This window comes from Pan troglodytes, chromosome 3 (genome assembly GCF_028858775.2).
Source record: "Pan troglodytes isolate AG18354 chromosome 3, NHGRI_mPanTro3-v2.0_pri, whole genome shotgun sequence".
Taxonomy (NCBI): domain Eukaryota; kingdom Metazoa; phylum Chordata; class Mammalia; order Primates; family Hominidae; genus Pan; species Pan troglodytes.
Window position 1 is genome coordinate 114,289,111 of NC_072401.2, and position 18,779 is coordinate 114,307,889.

The following is an 18,779-nucleotide window of genomic DNA, read 5'->3' on the forward strand; positions in this document are numbered from 1 at the left end:
TTCTTTTAGAACAGAAGAAACCAGAAAAAAAATATTTTGTGAGAAAACAACAGTTCCTTACTCTGTACCACCTGCTTAAATGCAAACCAAAGGCACCCAAATGATGCAACCCAAGAGTGTGGAAGAGGCTGGCGGATGGGCTGTCACGTCTGGCTGATCTGATGTCAGAGCAGATCATGTGGTGCTCTGTGGGCAGCTGGGACTGGCCCGCCGAAAGCACATGGATTACAGTCTGAGGCTGTAATGGGAAAGTCGGTTCCTGGGCTGCTGTCTCATAGACATCAGCTTGCAGGGAAGCTGGGGGCTCTCCGAATTGCCCTGCTCCGGGGCCCCTCCTGCTGCGTGACTCACAGGCACATTGCAGAGAGAAGCTGCCGCTCCCAGTAAGTGCTTAAAGAAGGTCTTTATTCAGAGAATTTTGGAAGCGGGGAGGAAGTGTTTGTGTTGATAGGGGGTGCTGGAAGCCTTTGTAAAACCCCCTCCTTGGATCTGGGCTGGGCAGCGGCGCTTTCCATGCCATTCTGGAGTTCAAAGGCAGCGCTGATGTGCAAATGTTCCCCAGCCCTGGTTTTGGTTTGTTCTCCATGTGATGTGTTTTTCTGATTTGCATTTTCTCTTTCTGTAATCGTAGGGCAGATTTTTAAGATCTGGTTAAAGTGAATTGATTTATTTCAGATTCCCAGCCCCAGAGTGGACTTGGTGTTCCCTGTATGATAAGCAGGGAGAGGGGCAAGAGGGTGGTGGCTCTTTTGGTCAGAATACTGCTTGTGTTAAGACACTGGCTGTGTCTGTGCCGGAGAAAGTGGTTGCCACCCCTTCTCTGCATTGGGTGAGTAGGTGGTGTGAGAGAAAGCGGGGGTGAACCAGCAGTAAAGAGATTTAATTAGTTTTTGGTAAACAGCAGTGCTATTAGTATGTTGCCTTTTTTTATGGTCAAAATTTATATTAAATAGTGTCAGCTGGCAGAACAGGTGCTGGCAGTGGAAGAATGATGGAGTTCTTTCTCCCTTTCCCAGCTAGTGAATTGTCTTTCCTGCATCGAAAGCCCAATTAAGGAGTAGAGAGAAATGTAACAGATACAGATTTCTGAGCAGTGTTTTTTTGTTTGTTTGTTTGTTCTTTGGCTTGGTTTTTATTTTTTATTCCTAAAAAGCACCACATTCCCACACTCATGCATCAGGAATGATTCTCACCTCGACGATGTCTTAGGTGTGGCCTTTTTGGAGAGCAAAGGAATAAATTCAATAACATCTTTCTCTTCCTCCTGAGCATATAACATTAAGTTTGCTTTAGAGACTGAAAATAAATGTGTGTGGTTGGAAGGAGATATAAAGGGGAATTTAGAAGAACAGATTGTTTATTTGCCCTGGCACTTTTCTGTGAACACTTGATAGAGTTCTAGGTCAAGGTGTATGGTATCCCCTTGAGGGATAATAGGCATGTCTTTAAGCATTGGAAAATCTTTATTTTTTAAAGGAAGAGAACCTAGTCTTTTCTATGAATCTCTGCACAAACCAGAGACTTTGGGGCCAAACACTGATTCCAGAAACACTTAGGCATTGAAGAAACTTTTGGGTGAGAAAGATGATGGTATGAATGCAAAGAAAATATGCTTAGATGAGTTTTGTCCTTTTTTTTTTTAGCCTTTTGCAGTATATGGTTTAAGTCACAGAACAACAAACAACAGAAGAGAGCATGCCCCACCCAGTGTTGTGAACATGGATGATTCCCCTCCCATTCTATTCCACTGAACTGCATAAACACTAGCGCAGAGACAGTTCTAATTCATCTTTTGAACCCTGTATGTTACAGGTACAAGCCATATAAAATGAAGACATAGAAAAATGGAAGATCCTCCCACCCCACCCTACTTTCTCCTCCTTCCATATTGTTGAGTGAAGCTATATTCATCTTGGAAAGGGTCTGCATCACTGCTTGTAATTTTGTTAGCCATTTCTTGTAGACGAGCACAGTGTGAGGAATTCAGAGGTAGTCTTCCTGATCCGGTCCTCCGTCTCTGCCTAGACCACACCCCCTTTTTTGGCCACATGCCTAAAACTCTCTCTGAAGGGGAGTGTGATAAAACGATGCCCATCCTTGGGCACATGGATTCCTCGGTCACAAAACTGAAGAGGCCTGATTTCTCTGCAGACACACATTTCCTGCTTCTCAGGGTGAAGATACCCATTTATGGGGGTTTTAGAATTCCTTTTCTTTAACACAGTAATGTGAAAAGAAATGGAAGAAAATTATCCATTTTTCCATCTCACTCACACAACTCTGTTTAATGTCCTGTATTCTCTTCCTGTCTTTATCATCACATTAGGCTAGCTATGTTTAATGCAGAAGGGCTATCCACACTCCTTCAGATTTCTGCTTTTCAGGGAAGGCACCTGTAGTTACAGTCTTAGAACTGGACCAGACCCTATTAGGACTGATAGTTCAGCCGTATTTCACAGAGGGTAAAGCTGGTCAGAGTTACACATCTGATGAGTGACAGAGTTGGGACTAGAACTCAGATTGCCTGACTGCCCAGTGCTCCTTCTGCAATCATGCAACCTAAGGAGAGAACATTTTCTTTAAAAATTAGGTGTTTTTTTCAATTTCTGGTTCTTTTTTATTTAAAATGCTGTGTAATTATTAGCATAGTAAAATGACTGTAATTTCACTGTCTTTCCCGAAGAATGTCTTGCAATAGATTGGAAAGTCAATTTTGTGTTTTTAAATTAGAGACAGGTTCTTGCTATGTTGTCCAAGCTGGACTCAATTCCTGGGCTCAAGTAATCCTCCTACCTTAGCCTCCCAAGTAGCTGGGATTACAGGCATGAGCCACTGTGCCTAGCTTTGCCTTTGTTTTTCTGTTTTTCGAGATAGGGTCTCTCTCTGTTGCCCAGGCTGGAGTGCAGGGGCATGATCATAGCTCATGTAACCTTAAACTCGGGTTCAAACAATCCTTCAGCCTTAGACTCCTGAGTGACTGGGACTACAGGTGCATGCTGCTATACCGGGATAATTTTTATTTATTTATTTATTTTTTTGAGACCGAGTTTCACTCTTGTTGCCCAGGCTGGAGTGCAATGGCGCGATCTTGGCTCACCGCAACCTCCGCTTCCCGGGTTCAAGCGATTCTCCTGCCTCAGCCTCCCGAGTAGCTGAGATTACAGGCATGCGCCACCATGCCTGGCTAATTTTTTTTGTATTTTTAGACGGGGTTTCTCCATGTTGGTCAGGCTGGTCTTGAACTCCTCACCTCAGGTGATCCGCCCGCCTCGGTCTCCCAAAGTGCTGGGATTACAGGCATGAGCCACCGCGCCCGGCCCCTTAAATGTTTTTTGTAGAGATGGAGTCTTGCTATGTTGTCAGGGCTGGTCTGGAACTCCTGGGCTCAAATGATCCTACTGTGTTAGCTTCCCTAGTAGCTGGGATTACAGGCATGCACCATCACACCTAGTTCAGATTGGGAAATCTTTACAGAGAAAATTAAGTTCTGTTTTCTTAGGAAACTAGCATATTTATATTCTTTGTGGGTCATGTGATGAGATCTCAAATACCTGATTGTTATAGTTTTCTAATCTTGGCTTTCTGAGAATGTAGACTACCCTAATTTTTTTTTTTTTTTTTTTTTGAGACTGGGTCTCAGTCTGTCACCCAGGCTGGAGTGCAGTGGTGTGATCACAGCTCATGTAACCTTGAACTCTTGGGCTCAAGTGATCCTCTCACCTCAGCCTCTTAAGTAACTGGGATTATAGGCAAGCACCACTATGCTGTCTTCTACCCTAATTAATAAGGGGGATTATTGTTCAGTTATGGCAAATCACATACCACGAGAACATTTAGAAGCTTCATTCTATTTGGGTGGTTTTCTGAGTCATAGATTTTTTTTTTTTTTTTTTGAGAAAGGGTCTGTCTGTCACCCAGGCTGGAGTACATTCGTGCAATCTTGGCTTAATGCCACCTCCGCATCCTGGGCTCAAGCCATCCTCCTATCTCAGCCCCACCAAATAGCTGGGACCACAGGTGTGCGCCACCACGCCCAGCTAACTTTTGTATTTTTTGTAGACACAGGGTTTCACCTTGTTGCCCAGGCTGGTCTTGAACTCCTGGGCTCAAGCGATCCACCCGCCTCAGCCTCCCAAAGAGCTGGGATTACAGGCATGAGCCACTGCGCCTAATGTTCTTTCTTTATACAAACCTATTCATGGTGACATATTTAAAAACCATTTAAGGGGCTGGGCACGGTGGCTTACGTCTGTAATCTCAGCACTTTGGGAAGCAAAGGCAAGAGGATCACGAGGTCAGGAGATTGAGACCATCCTGGCTAACACCGTGAAACCCTGTCTCTACTAAAAAAAAAAAAAACAAAAAAAAAACAAAAATTAGCCGGGCGTGGTGGCATGTGCCTGTAGTCCCAGCTACTCAGGAGGCTGAGGCAGGAGAATCTCTTGAACCTGGGAGGCAGAGGTTGCAGTGAGCCAAGATCGCGCCACTGCACTCCAGCCTGGGCGACAGAGCGAGATTCCGTCTCAAAAAAAAAAAAAAAAAAGAAAAACAACAACAACAAAAAACCATTTCAGGCTGGGCATAGTAGCTCATGCCTGTAAATTCCAGCACTTTGGGAGGCCGAAGTGGGCAGATCACTTGAGGTCAGGAGTTCGAGACCAGCTTGACCAACATGACAAAACCTTGTCTCTACTAAAATTACAAAAATTAGCTGGGGGTGGTGGCATGCGCCTGTGGCCCCAGCTACTAGGAGGGGTGAGGTAGGAGGATGGCTTCAAACCAGGAGGCGGAGGTTGCAGTGAGCAAAGATCGCAACCTGCACTCCAGCCTGGGTGACAGTGTAACCCTGTATCAAAAAAAAAAACCTGAAATAATAAAAACAAAACAAAGAAAGAAAGAAACATTTAAAAGATGTTTAATTCAAAATAAAATTTTAGATTAATTTTTTCCCTGTTGAGATCAATGCTAGACCCACAAGAGATTAAAAAAAAAAACTTGTTCATTGATAGAACAAATATATAGAACATTGCAATTCTTGCTTATGAGTATAATGAGATTTAAAAGGTAATCCAACATTATGCTGTTCCATAATGTTTTTAGAATGCCCATCTGTTAATTATTCAGTCTTATTTTGGTAAGGGTAAGACTCCCGCGTTATTTGCTTAAAATAACGCACATGTGAATAAATGTCATAGATAATTCACCTGTGTTGATGCTATTTGTAAAAGCAATAAACACAAAATTAGATTGGGTGTTGTTTAATTACAATTTTTGGAAATCTCAAATTCAATACAGAGGTCCTCTGATTATATCCTGGATATGCAATAGTCAGTTTCTACTGGTTGAGTGAGGGTATCTCTTCATTGTAGACATTAAACTATAGTGATATATTGGGAGAAATTAGTTCTGGTGGCTTTGAGTGGTTTCAAAAAGAATAATTGGGACACTGTTCTAAACAGCCAACACTGTCTAGCTCAGAAACAAATGACTGCATGTGTGACATTTCTAAATGGTGACATCTTCAAGGAACCCTCTAAATGGTTACTTATTTTAAGCTTCAGGTTATGGAGGAAAGAAAAAATTAGGCAGGGGATATTAGTTGTTAATGGTCCTAATATGAACAGACAGAAACTCCAAATAAAGATATCATTTATTTCCAAAAGATGTAACTAAGAGGAAATGCAAAAAAAAAAAAAAAATTCAAAGTTCAGTAAAGTGAATAGCTGCTGTACTAATTGTAAATTTCACTCTTTGAGGTCTTGGGTGCCTTTAACCGATTCCATTTAGGCAGAAAGCACAAGCAAATATCTCTTGTTGTAAACAAAGCAACAAATTTAAGTTAATGCTAATGTGTTCACAGCCAGAGCCAAAAGTTTTTCAGGGTTATTATAACACACTGGGCTCTCAGCCCATCCATCTAAATGTCCAAAGTACACTAAAGTTATGGATTGGCCCATTGTATATACCATCCCACATGAGAGCCAGATGCTACTGTTTACTGTGCTAGTGACTTAGCCAGATTCAATGTGAAATCTGAGATTACTGTTTGGGGTCCATGGAAGTTATAGATGGATTTTTCTGATCATGGATTTAGGCTTCTATACTTCGATCTGTTTTGATTAATGCCGATTTTTTTTTAAGGACAATCTTTTAAACCTAATTATACCCTAAACTTCAGATGGAGAGTTTCCTTGTAAAAATTGTTTTCATTTATTGTCTTTGGACCTTGGATGTGTTGTAGGTCTTCAGCATCTATCTATCTATCTATCTATCTATCTATCTATCTATCTATCTATCTATCCGTCTATCTAGAGGGAGACAGGGTCTTGTTCTGTCACCCAGGCTGGAGGGCGGTGGTGTGATCATAGCTTACTGCAGTCTCGAACTCTTGGCTTCAAGCGATCTTCCAGCCTCAGCCTCCCAGGTAACTAAGATTACAAGACTACAGGAGAGTGACAGGACTACAACCATGACCAGTTAATTTTTTAAGTTTTATTTTTCTGGAGACAGGGTGTTGTTCTGTTGCCCAGGCTAGTCTTGAACTCCTGGCTTCAAGCAGTCCTCTTGCCTTAGCTTTCCAAAGTGCTGGGATTACAGATGTGAGCCATTGCACCCCACCTTTAGCATTTTTTTTTTTTCAGACGGAGTCTTGCTCTGTCACCCAGGCTGGAGTGCAATGGTGCGATCTCAGCTCACTGCAACCTCCGCCTCCCTGGTTCAAGCCATTGTCCTGCCTCAGACTCCCAGGTAGCTGGGACTACAGACATGCGCCACCACACCTGGCTAATTTTTGTATTTTTAGTAGAGATGGGGTTTCACCATGCTGGCCAGGCTGGTCTCAAATTCCTGACCAGGTGATCTACCCGCCTCGGCCTCTCAAAGTGCTGGGATTATAGGTGTGAGCCACTGCACCCTGCTTTTAGCATATTTTTATTCTTTGTTTTGAGCATGGAAAAGAAGCCATGGAATTCTATTGCATGGCAACCACACTAGAAAATGTAATTATAATGCAGATTTTAAGATGATTTGGTAAAAAAACCAGTTCTGTATATATTGATTTAGAAAAAGACTATCCACTGTCTTAAGAAAATGTGGCACATATACACCATGGAATATTATGCAGCCATAAAAAATGATGAGTTCATGTCCTTTGTAGGTACATGGATCAAGATGGAAACCATCAGTCTGAGCAAACTATTGCAAGGACAGAAAACCAAACATCACATATTCTCACTCATAGGTGGGAATTGAACAATGAGAACACCTGGACACAGGGTGAGGAACATCACATACCAGGCCTGTCATGGGGTGGGGGGAGGGAGGAGGGATAGCATTAGGAGATATACCTAATGTAAATAATAAGTTAATGGGTGCAGCACACCAACACGGCACATGTATACATATGTAACAAACCTGCGTGTTGTGCACATGTACCCTAGAACATAAAGGATAATAAAAAAAAAATTTAAAAAAAGAAAGAAAAAGACTATCCACTGTCCTCAGTTGGAAAGAAAATTTCATCATTCAAGACCCAGTATTATCAGATTTTGTTGACATAGTTAGATCCCTTATCCCTTAACCCTATCTGATTTGGTTTGTGTCCTTTTCATCCAATTAAACTGGTTTTTGAGGAAGTATCACAAGTAATGATAATACTACCAATAATACTACCAATACTACAAAAGCAACTGTTGTAGGGGAGGAAAGATTTCTTTTCCTCATCCATTGCTAAGTTCATGGCTGAGGCACCTATAACAAAAGACAGATTAACCAGAGAAAATCATAAACCAAATTCACTTAATTAATATGTTTACATGACATAAGAGCCTTCAGAAATGAAGACCCAAAGAAAAAGGTAAATTTGTACATTTTTGTGCTTAGGTTTGATGAAGAGTAGACAGTTGTGGAAAAGTATGATTGGACAAAGGAGGTGTGATCTAATGGTAATAAACTGGGGGACTTAGCTAGACCTGTGTATTCATATTTGTCTCTGTGTCCCTGTGCCTTTGGAGATAAGAACATTCCTTTCCTCCATATATAGGGTGGGCACCTCTCCATGAGAGCCTTAATTACTTATTTCACAGGAAGGTCAAAGAATTGTGTTTTGGCTTACTTCAGGGGAGAAGATCAACGAGTAACTTTTCTGCTTCTACTGCTTCCTCAAATGCCAAAGTGCCATATTTTGGGGTAGCAGGTCCTGAATCCCATCACTGCTAAATGCTGAGCACTTTCCATATGCAAGACCCTGTATTAATACTTCGTTTATTTATGGACATTTCACAGATGGTAAGATGAACTTGCCCCAAATGTGTGACTTGTCATTTGAGAATCCAGTCAGTCCAGACTTTCTAAGTCTAAGGCCTATCTCATAACCTGTTGTTACTATTTTGACTATAAATTTCTATAGAGTTGTGTAGTCTGTTTTGCTTCAGACTTCGAAAACCACTTGTGACATCTGTACCAAACACAGTGACAATGGTCTCACTGCAACCTGAAAAGCCAGTTGTCCCTGGAACAGCAGTAACACTTTCCCTACCAGCAGTAACTTTTGAAGAATCTTCAGGTGCAGCTATTTGTCTTCCATCTCTGAAACCTTTTGTTACATCTACTGGGACCACATGTGACAAGCCTGTTATTGGCACTCCAATGCAAATCAAACTTGCCCAGCCGGGCCCTGTCCTTTCACAACCAGCTGGGATTCCATAGGCAGTTAAAGTCAAGCAACTAGTAGTTCAGCAGGCTTTAGGAGGCAATGAAAAACGGGTGACCACACTTACACATTCCTCAGCATTGACCATTCAGAAATCTGGATAGAAGACAATGCCAGTGAACACCATAATACCTACCAGTCAGTTTCTTCCATCTTCTGTTCTAAAGCAAATTACTCTGCCTGGAAATAAAATTCTGTTGCTTCAAGCATCTTCTACTCAAAAAAATAAAGTAAAAGAGAATGGAACAATATGCTTCAGGGATGAAGATGACATCAGTGATGTGACTTCTATGGCAGGGGTCAACCTTAATGAAGAAAATGCCTGTGTCTTAGCAACAAACTCTGAATTGGTTGGCACACTCATTCAGTCATGTAAAGATGAACCATTTCTTTTTATTGGAGTTCTACAAAAGAGAATTTTAGACATTGGTAAAAAGCATGACATTACAGAACTTAACTGTTGCTGTGAACTTGATCACCCATGCAACACAGGAAAAATTATGAAGCCTTCTAGAAAAACTGACTGCAATTGCTCAGCATTGAATGACTACTTACAAGGCAAGCGAAAATTACATCCTGTGTAGTGATACCAGGTCACACCTCAAATTTCTTGAAAAGCTGGATCAATTGGAGAAGCAGAGAAAGGATTTAGAAGAAAGAGAAATGTTACTTAAGGCAGCCAAGAGTCGTTGTAATAAAGAAGATCCAGAACAGCTGAGATTAAAGCAGAAAGCCAATGAGTTACAGCAACTGGAACTTGAACAGATACAGCATAGAGATGCTAATCTCACAGCTCTTGCAGCTATTGGACCAAGGAAGAAGAGACCACTAGAACTTGGAAGTGAGGGCTTAAAAGACAACCTTCTTGCTTCTGGGACATCCAGCCTGACAGTCACCAAACAGTTGCTTCGTCTAAGAATCACAAGAATCTGCCTCAGGGACTTGATATTTTGTATGGAACAGGAACAGGAGATGAAATATTCTCGAGCTCTGTACCTGGCCCTTCTGAAGGGACCACTCCACTCTCCATCCAGATCCTTGCAATTTACTGCCAAGGAAGACCCAAAGAGCATTGTTGCACTGTTCTGAAATTTCGATTCCTGGAACATAATCACCAATATGAAAGAGCAAACAAATGGAAAAACATTTCATGCTCGTGGATAGGAAGAATCAATATTGTTAAAATGGCCATACTGCCCAAATCAATTTACAGATTCAACACTATTCCTATCTAAGTGACAACAATATTTTTTACAGAACTAGAAAAAGCTATTCTAAAATTCATACGGAATAAAAAAAGAGCCTGAATAAACAAAGCAATCCTAAGCAAAAAGAACAAAGCTGGAGGTGTTACACTGCTCATCTTCAAACTATACCACAGGCTGCAGTAACCAAAACAGCATAGTACTGGTACAAAGACAGACACAGAGACGAATAGAACAGGTTAGAGAACACAGAAATAAAGTCGCAAACCTACAACCATCTGATCTTCAACAAAGCCTACAAAAATAAGCATTGGGGAAAGGATTCCCTATTCAATAAACACTGCTGGGATAACTGGCTAGCCATATGCAGAAGATTGAAACACGACTCCTTTCTTTCACCATATACAAAAATCAACTCAAGATGAATTATGGACTTTTTTTTTTTTTTTTTTTTTTTGAGACAGAGTCTCGCTCTGTCGCCCAGGCTGGAGTGCAGTGGCATAATCTTGGCTCACTGCAACCTCCACCTCCTGGGTTCAAGCAATTCTCTGCCTCAGCCTCCCTCGTAGCTGGAATTAAAAGCACCCCCCACCACGCCCAGCTAATTTTTGTATTTTTAGTAGAGAGGGGGGTTTCACCATCTTGGCCAGGCTGTTGTTGAATTCCTCACCTTGTGATCCACCCGCCTCGGCCTCCCAAAGTGTTGGGATTACAGGCGTGAGCCACCGTGCCCAGCCTAATTAAGGACTTAAATATAAAATCTGAAACTATAAAAACCCTAGCAGAACACATAGGAAGTACAATTCTAGACACAGGCTCTGGCAAAGATGTCATGACAAAGATTCCAAAAGCAATTGCAACAAAACAAAAAATTGACAAATGGGACCTAATTAAAGTAAATAACCTTTGCACAGCCAAGGAAACTATTAACAGAGTAAACAGACAACCTCCAGAAGGGAGGTTTGCAAACTATGTATCCAGCAAAAGTCTATGTATCCAGCAAACATCTAATATCTGGAATCTATAAGGCACTTAAAGCAAAAAACAAACAACCCTATTTAAAAATGGGCAAAGGAGGCTGGGTGTGGTGGTTCACACCTGTAATTCTAGCTCTTTGGGAGGTGGAGGCAGGTGGATCACTTGAGGCCAGGAGTTTGAGAACAGGCTGGCCAATATGGTGAAACCCTGTCTCTACTAAAAGCAAAACAAAAATTAGCCGGGCGTGGTGGCGCCTGTAATCCCAGCTATTTGTGGAGCTGAGGCATAAGAATCGCTTGAACCCAGGAGGCAGAGGTTTCAGTGAGCTGAGATGATGTCACTGCATTCCAGCCTGGGTGACAGAGCAGGACTCTGTCTCAAAAATATAAATGAATGAATGAATGAATGAATAAAATGCAGTTTAAATCCAATGTTTGTTTGTTGGTTTTATGTCTAGATAATCTGTCTAATGCTGAGAGTAGAGTGTTTAAGTCCTCAACTATTAACTGTGTTAGAGTCTATTTCTCCCTTTATATCTGGGTGTTCCAGTGTTGGGTACATATATATTTACAATTATATTTATCGTATCCTCAGGCCTAGTGCAGTGGCTCATGCCTATAATCCCAGCACTTTGGGAGGCGAAGGCAGAAGGATTGCTTTGAGACCAGGAGTTAGACTAGCCTGGGCAACATAGTATGAGCCCATCTCTACAAAAAAAAAAAAAAAAAAAAAAAGGAAGGGCAAAGGACATGGAGAGACACTTCTCAAAAGAAGACACACAGGCGGCCAACAGGCATATGAAAAAAATTCTCAAAACTAATCATTAGAGATATGCAAATCAAAACCACAATGAGATACCATCTCACACTAGTTAGAAGGGCTATTATTAAAAAGTCAGTGCTGGGCATGGTGACTCACACCTGTAATCCCAGCACTTTGGGAGGCTGAGGCTGGCAGATCACAAGGTCAGGAGATGGAGACCATCCTGGCTAACATGGTGAAACCCCATCTGTACTAACAATAGAAAAGCAAAATTAGCTGGGCGTGGTGGTGGGCACCTGTAGTCCCAGCTACTCGGGAGGCTGAGGCGGGAGAATGGCGTGAACCCGGGTGGTGGAGCTTGCAGTGAGTGGAGATCGTGCCACTGCACTCTAGGCTGGATAACAGAGTAAGACTCCATCTCAAAAAAATAAAAATAAAAAATAAAAATAAAGTCAAAAAATAACAGATGCTGGCGAGGTTGCGGAGAAAAGTGAACACTTATCCACTGCTGGTGGGAATGTAAACTAGGTCAGCCAGTATGGAAAGCAGTTTGAAGATTTCTCAAAGAACTTAAAAGAGAGCTACCCTTTGACACAGCGTCTCATCACTGAGTGTATAACAAAAGAAACATAAATTGTTCTACCATAAAGTCATATGCACACATATGTTCATTGCAGCACTACTCACAACAGCAAAGACATGGAATCAACCTAAAAGCCCATCGACAGTGGACTGGGTAAATAAAATGTGGTACATACACAACATGGAATACTACAGTCATTAAAATGAATGAGATCATGTCCTTTGTAGCAATATAGATGGAGCCGGAGGCCATTATCCTAAGCAAATTAACACAGTAACAGGAAACAAAATACCAGATGTTCTCATTTATAGGTGGAAGCTAAACATGGAGTACAAATACACATGGGCATAAAGAAGGGAACATTAGACACTGGGGCCTACTTAAAGGTGGAGTGTGGGAGGAGAGTGAAGATTGGTACTTATCGGTTACTATGGTTATTACCTGGGTAACAAAATAATCTATACACCAAACCCCTGTAACATGCAATTTTTTTTTTTTTTTTGAGACTGAGAGGTGACAACGTGCTAACAGCCCTTCCTCGCTCTCGGCACCTCCTCAGGCTACGGCATCCACTCTGGCTGCGCTTGAGGAGCCCTTCAGCCCGCAGCTGCACTGTGGGAGCCCCTCTCTGGGCTGGCCAAGGCCAAAGCCAGCTCCCTCTGCTTGCAGGGAGGTGTGGAGGGAGAGGCGCGGGCAGGAACTGGGGCTGTGCATGGCACTCGCAGGCCAGCACGGGTTCCAGGTGGGCACGGGCTTGGTGGGCCCTGCACTGAGAGCAGCCGGCTGGAGCCACCAGCCCCAGGCAGTGAGGGGCTTAGCACCCGGGCCAGCAGCTGCGGAGGGTGCCCCGGGTCCCCCAGCACTGCTGGCCCACCTGTGCCATGCTTGAATTCTCCCTGGGCCTCAGCCGTCTCCCCCATAGGGCAGGGCTCGGGACCTGCAGCCCGCCATGCCTGAGCCCCCACCCCCTCCATGGGCTCCTGCGTGGCCAGAGACTCCCCAATGGGTGCTGCCCCCTACTCTGCAGCGCCTAGTCCCATCGACTGCCCAAGGGCTGAGGAGTGCGGGCACGCGGTGTGGGACTGGCAGGCAGCTCTGCCCACGGCCCCAGTGCAGGATCCACTAGGCGAAGCAAGCTGGGCTCCTGAGTCGGGTGGGGACATGGAGAACTTTTATGTCTAGCTAGAGGATTGTAAATGTACCAATCAGCACTCTGTGTCTAGCTCAAGGTTTGTAAACGCACCAATCAGTGCTCTGTGTCTAGCTAATCTAGTGGGGACTTGGAGAACTTTTGTATCTAGCTAAAGGATTGTAAATGCACCAATCAGCACCTTGTGTGTAGCTCAAGGTTTGTAAACACACCAATCAGCACCCTGTGTCTAGCTCAAGGTTTGTAAATGCACCAATCAGCACCCTGTCAAAACGGACCAATCAACTCTCTGTAAAATGGGCCAATCAGCTCCCTGTAAAATGGACCAATCAGCAGGATGTGGGTGGGGTCAGATGAGGGAATAAAAGCAGGCTGCTGGAGCCAGCACTGCTCGGGTCCTCTTTCATGTTGTGGAAGCTTTGTTTTTTCGCTCTTCACAATAAATCTTGCTGCTGCTCAGTCTTTGGGTCCACGCCACCTTTATGAGCTGTAACAGTCACTGCGAAGGTCTGCAGCTTCACTCCTGAAGCCAGCGAGACCACGAACTCACTGGGAGGAATGAACAACTCCGGACGTGCCACCTTTATGAACTGTAACACTCATTGTGAAGGTATGCAGCTTCACTCCTGAGGCCAGCGAGACCCCAAACCCACCAGAAGGAAGAAACTCTGGACACATCTGAACATCCGAAGGAAAAAACTCCAGACGCACCATCTTTAAGAACTGTAACACTCACCGCAAGGGTCCACGGCTTCATTCTTGAAGTCAGCGAGACCAAGAACCCACCAATTCCGGACACAAGATGGTCTCATTATGTCGCGCAGGCGGGAGCGCAGTGCTACAATCTCAGGCCACTGCAACCTCTGACTCCCATGTTCAAGCAATTGTCCTGCCTCAGCCTCTTGAGTGGTTAGGACTACAGGCGTGAGCCACCAACACCAGGCTAATTTCTGTATTTTTAGTAGAGACAGGGTTTCACCCTGTTAACCAGGCTGGGTTCTAAATCCTGGCCTCAAGTGATCCGCCTCTCTTGGCCTCCCAAAGTGCTGTCATTACAGGCATGAGCCACAGCACCGGGCCTGTAGGGTGCAATTTACTTATATACCAAACCTGTATATGTACCCCTGAACCTAAAATAAAATTTGGAAGAAAAAAATAGATTTTGCATCATTTTACAGTCACAAAATTATTTTATTTTGCCCAGGAAAGACTATTGTTTTTTCATATTGTATACTCTGTGCTTACTAAAACTTTGTTGATATGGATAAAAGCAGAGCCATTCAAATTGTAAAGTTATTTGTAGAGTAGTGCTGCAGAATTGTAAATGCCTCATCCTGATATTGTATGATATTCAATTTCAGAATAAACTAAGTCCTGTAAGAACATTTGGCCCAGATGTTACTAAAAATAATTGTTGCTCTAAAATTTCACACAGAGAATAACATTCCATGGTCTTCTACTGTTATGCACTATTGCTTCATTTTTCCATTTGGGATTGAAAAGGAGAACTTTAGAAAAATATTTTAAAAGGATATATATTCTTGCTTTATAACCTCCAATATTCTGCTTCAGTTAAATCTAAATTGTTGTAAAGAGACAACTGTATACTTGTGTTTAAGCACTCATCTGATTAAATTGTTTGAAATTTAAGTTGGAAAGAGACAAGTCCACCTAAAGACAGATAGTAGGTAGCATACTATATGTTAGGACATGGAGCTAGTACAAGTAGGTTGGAAGGACAGAAAGTGATCTGTAGCAGCTGGATGGGAAGACTAGCTTCGTTTGGACATGGGACAGTTTGAAAGGTGGTCTTACTTTCAGTTTGAACCACAAGAGAAGCAGAAAGAGGCTTGGTTGTTCTGATAGTGAAGGAAATTCCTTAGAAGTTCTACTGAAGAAAGCCTTGGAATACAGAATTTTAAAAAGTTTTAAACAGAATAAGCCAAACATGAGGTAGTGGGTAAGGGGAGGAAATAATACGCTGAAATGCCAATCTTTAGACCATAGTAGCTCTAAAATCTAGACCGCTAGAATATTGGATTGAACAGACAGCTGGCTGGAGATATCTGATTTTAGAGATGTCAGGGCAATTTTTGCAAGATAAATCTGATAGGTCAAAATTAGAGTAGTTTAAGCAGTGACTACTCTCATTTACACTTAATGATTAGTTTTGATGATACGTGATGCACCTAGGTGCCTATATATTTTTTCTTTTAATTTATGAATGATTTATGTATTTTTTTTTTTTTTTTTTTTTTGAGAGGGAGTCTCGCTCTGTCCCCCAGGCTGGAGTGCAGTGGCGCCATCTCTGCTCACTGCAAGCTCCGCCTCCCGGGTTCACGCCATTCTCCTTGCTCAGCCTCCCCAGTACCTGGGACTACAGGCGCCCGACACCACGCCTGGCTAATTTTTTGTATTTTCAGTAGAGACGGGTTTCACCATGTTAGCCAGGATGGTCTCGATCTCCTGACCTCGTGATCCGCCCACCTCGGCCTTCCAAAGTGCTGGGATTACAGGCGTGAGCCACCGCACTCGGCCGGAATGATTTATGTTTTAAAATACATAATAGACTGTCCCAAATTCAAAAGGTTCAAAAGGATAAATAAGTCTTTCTTTATCCCTGGTGCTCCAGTTCTCCTCCTCAGAGACAACTGCTGTTGTTAATTCCATGTGTGCCTTCCGAGTATATTGTATGACTATATATACATAGATATAACTTTTAAAACACAAATTGTAACATACTACATATGCTATTCTGTGCCTTTTTTCATTTAACATGTCTTGAAGATTATTCTCTGTCAGTACATAAAAGTTGCCTTATGCTTTAAAGAAATGTTTTATTATGAAAAAGTTCAGACATACACAAAACTAGAACGTATAATGGACCCCCAGGTAGCCATTACCCAGTTCAATGCATATATCAATATTTTGACATTCTTACTATGTATTAGATGATATTAAAAATTATTAACTTTGTTAGGTGAGACAGTGGTTTGGTGGTTATATTTAAAAAATGTTCTTAGAGAAGCATCTTGAAATATTTATGACTGAAATGATATGTTCTCTGACGTTTGAGATTTACTTTAAAATATATCAGAAGAAAAAAGTATGCGTGGAAGGAATAGCTTGAACCAAGATTGGCAAAATGTTGAAGTTAAGTGCATGCAGATTCATTATATCATTTTCTCTGCTCTTGTATATGTTAGAAAATTTCTATAATAAGAAATATATTTGCCAATCTGGTTCTATCTATAGCCCTCCCCCTTTTTTGGAAGTATTTAAAAATGAATCCTAGATATTATGTAATTTCATCCATAAATACTTCTGTATGTTTTTCTAATATTATAAGGACTTAAAAAAACACTACAAAGCCATGATCATATCTCAGAAAATTAACAGTAATTCTTAGTATAATCCAATATCCAGTCCATTTTCCAATTGCTCTGATTTTCTCAAAAATGTCTTTTTGCAGTTGCATTGTTTAAGAGTCAAATTAGGTCCATGTATGGCATGTCTTAGGTCTTTCTTGATCTTTAATAATCAGATATTTTAAAATATCAGATCTTTAAAAAACAGACACTTGTTTCTTTGAGAAACTGGCTCATCTATTCTGTAGAAGGCCCCACCTTCTGGATTTGACTGGTTGTTTCCTCCAGGTGTGGTTCAACTTGTTCCTCTATCCCTTATATTTGAGTCTTGATTAGATTTAGGTTCAGTATATTAGCCAAGACTCCTTCATAGGGGGTGCTTGCTCTGCTCTTCCTGCTGTATCATCTCAGGAAACCCATATTTCTCATGTTTCACTTTGAGTGATACTAAGATTTAGGAGAGGATTTGGGTGGTGTCAGCCTCATCTACTATCAACATTTCACTTGATGTTTTTGGCATGCAGTGATTATTAATGACTGAGTCCATTATTCCATTAGGGATTACAAAACGATTTTTAAATTCTTACATTCTGTTTATACTTATTACTTGGAATTGTTCTACAAAGAAGTTTCCCTCATGACTTTTTGATAAACCAAAGTATACAGTTGGCTTATTCTTTTTAACAACCACATAGCATTTTATTTGACTATAATTTAATTGGTCATCTATTATTTAAAGTATTTGCTCTTTTTGGTTTGTTTATATTTTTTCCAACTGTATTTTCTCATATACTTATGCATTTATAATGAATAGTAAACTATATAATTTTATAGTTATATTTTAATGGAAAAATAATTATCAGACTTTTTCACTCTGTGTGTATGAATTTATATAAATGTAAGAGGCCAGACCTGTATTTTAACCCTTGGTTGGTTACTTATTTATCATATGATGATGGGGGAAATTATCCTTTCTTTTTTCTTTCCTTCAATTTATTAGTTCTAAGCCTCATTTTCTTAATTCATATACTGAGAATAATAACCAATTTCTGGATGGTTTTAAGGATTAAATTAAAAAACTATCAAAATGCTTGGTAAAGTTCCTAGCATAGAGTAAGTGCTCATTAAAATGAACTTTCTGCTAAAATTTGAGGAATAGATGGAATAGCACATGCAAATTCTTTTGGATAGGGCTTAGCAAATAGATGTTCAATAAATAGTGCCACTTTTCTCCATTTCTTAATTTTTCCCCAATCTTAGTAGTAATGAATATTACTTTTTTTCCCTAGGCCTGTTTTCAGGAGTAATAAATAAATAAACCTTAGGTGCCCTGAGGTTTTTGCTGTGAAGGGTCATTCTGTTGGCCTTTATGGAGACTTATCTGGAATTGCTGGGTCACAGCTTTCTATCCTGGGAGGCTGATATGGTTTGGCTTGGTGTCCCTACCCAAATCTCATCTCAAATTATAATCCCCATGTGTTGAAGGAGGGACCTGATGGGAGGTAATTGGATCATGGGGGGCAGTTTCCTCCATGCTGTTCTCATGATAGTTTGTGAGTTCTCATGAGAGCTGATGGTTTTAAAGTGTGGCACTTCCTCGCTCTCTCTCCCTCCTGCCACCTTGGGAAGAAAGTGCCTTGCTTCCCCTTCTGCCATGATTGTAAGTTTCCTGAGGCTTCCGCAGCCATACAGAACCTCTTTTATTTATAAATTACCCAGTCTCAGGTAGTATCTTTATAGCAGTGTGAGAAAGGACTAATAAAGAGAATTGGTACCAAGGTAGTGGGGCACTGCTATAATGATAACCTGAAAATGTGGATGTGACTTTGGAACTGGGTAACAGGTAGAGTTTGAAAGAGTTTTGAGGGCTCAGAAGAAGACAGGAAGATGAAGGAAAGTTTGGAACTTCCTAGAGACTTGTTGAATGGTTTTGACCAAAATGCTGATAGTGATATGGACAATGAAGTCCAGGCTGAGGTGGTCTCATATGGAGATGAGGAACTTATTGGGAACTGGAGTAAAG

The 18,779-nt window shown here is 41.5% G+C and overlaps 1 protein-coding gene and 1 pseudogene across 25 annotated transcripts in view; both read left to right on the forward strand.

The window, feature by feature from the left end:
* ANK2 (ankyrin 2) overlaps positions 1-18,779 on the forward strand; it is a 684,795-nt gene that overhangs the window by 117,417 nt on the left and 548,599 nt on the right. For 21 of the 25 annotated variants that reach the window (XM_054683323.2, XM_063809773.1, XM_063809768.1 and 18 more), the window contains exon 1: positions 100-383. The exons of 2 other annotated variants lie outside the window; for them this stretch is intronic. The gene's annotated coding sequence lies outside the window, so the exon portion shown is untranslated. Of the gene's footprint in view, positions 1-99; positions 384-18,779 lie in introns of those variants that run through there. 2 more of the 25 variants (XM_063809766.1, XM_063809767.1) reach the window with 1 other exon arrangement.
* Positions 244-11,940, forward strand: LOC129143811 (transcription initiation factor TFIID subunit 4B-like; annotated as a pseudogene).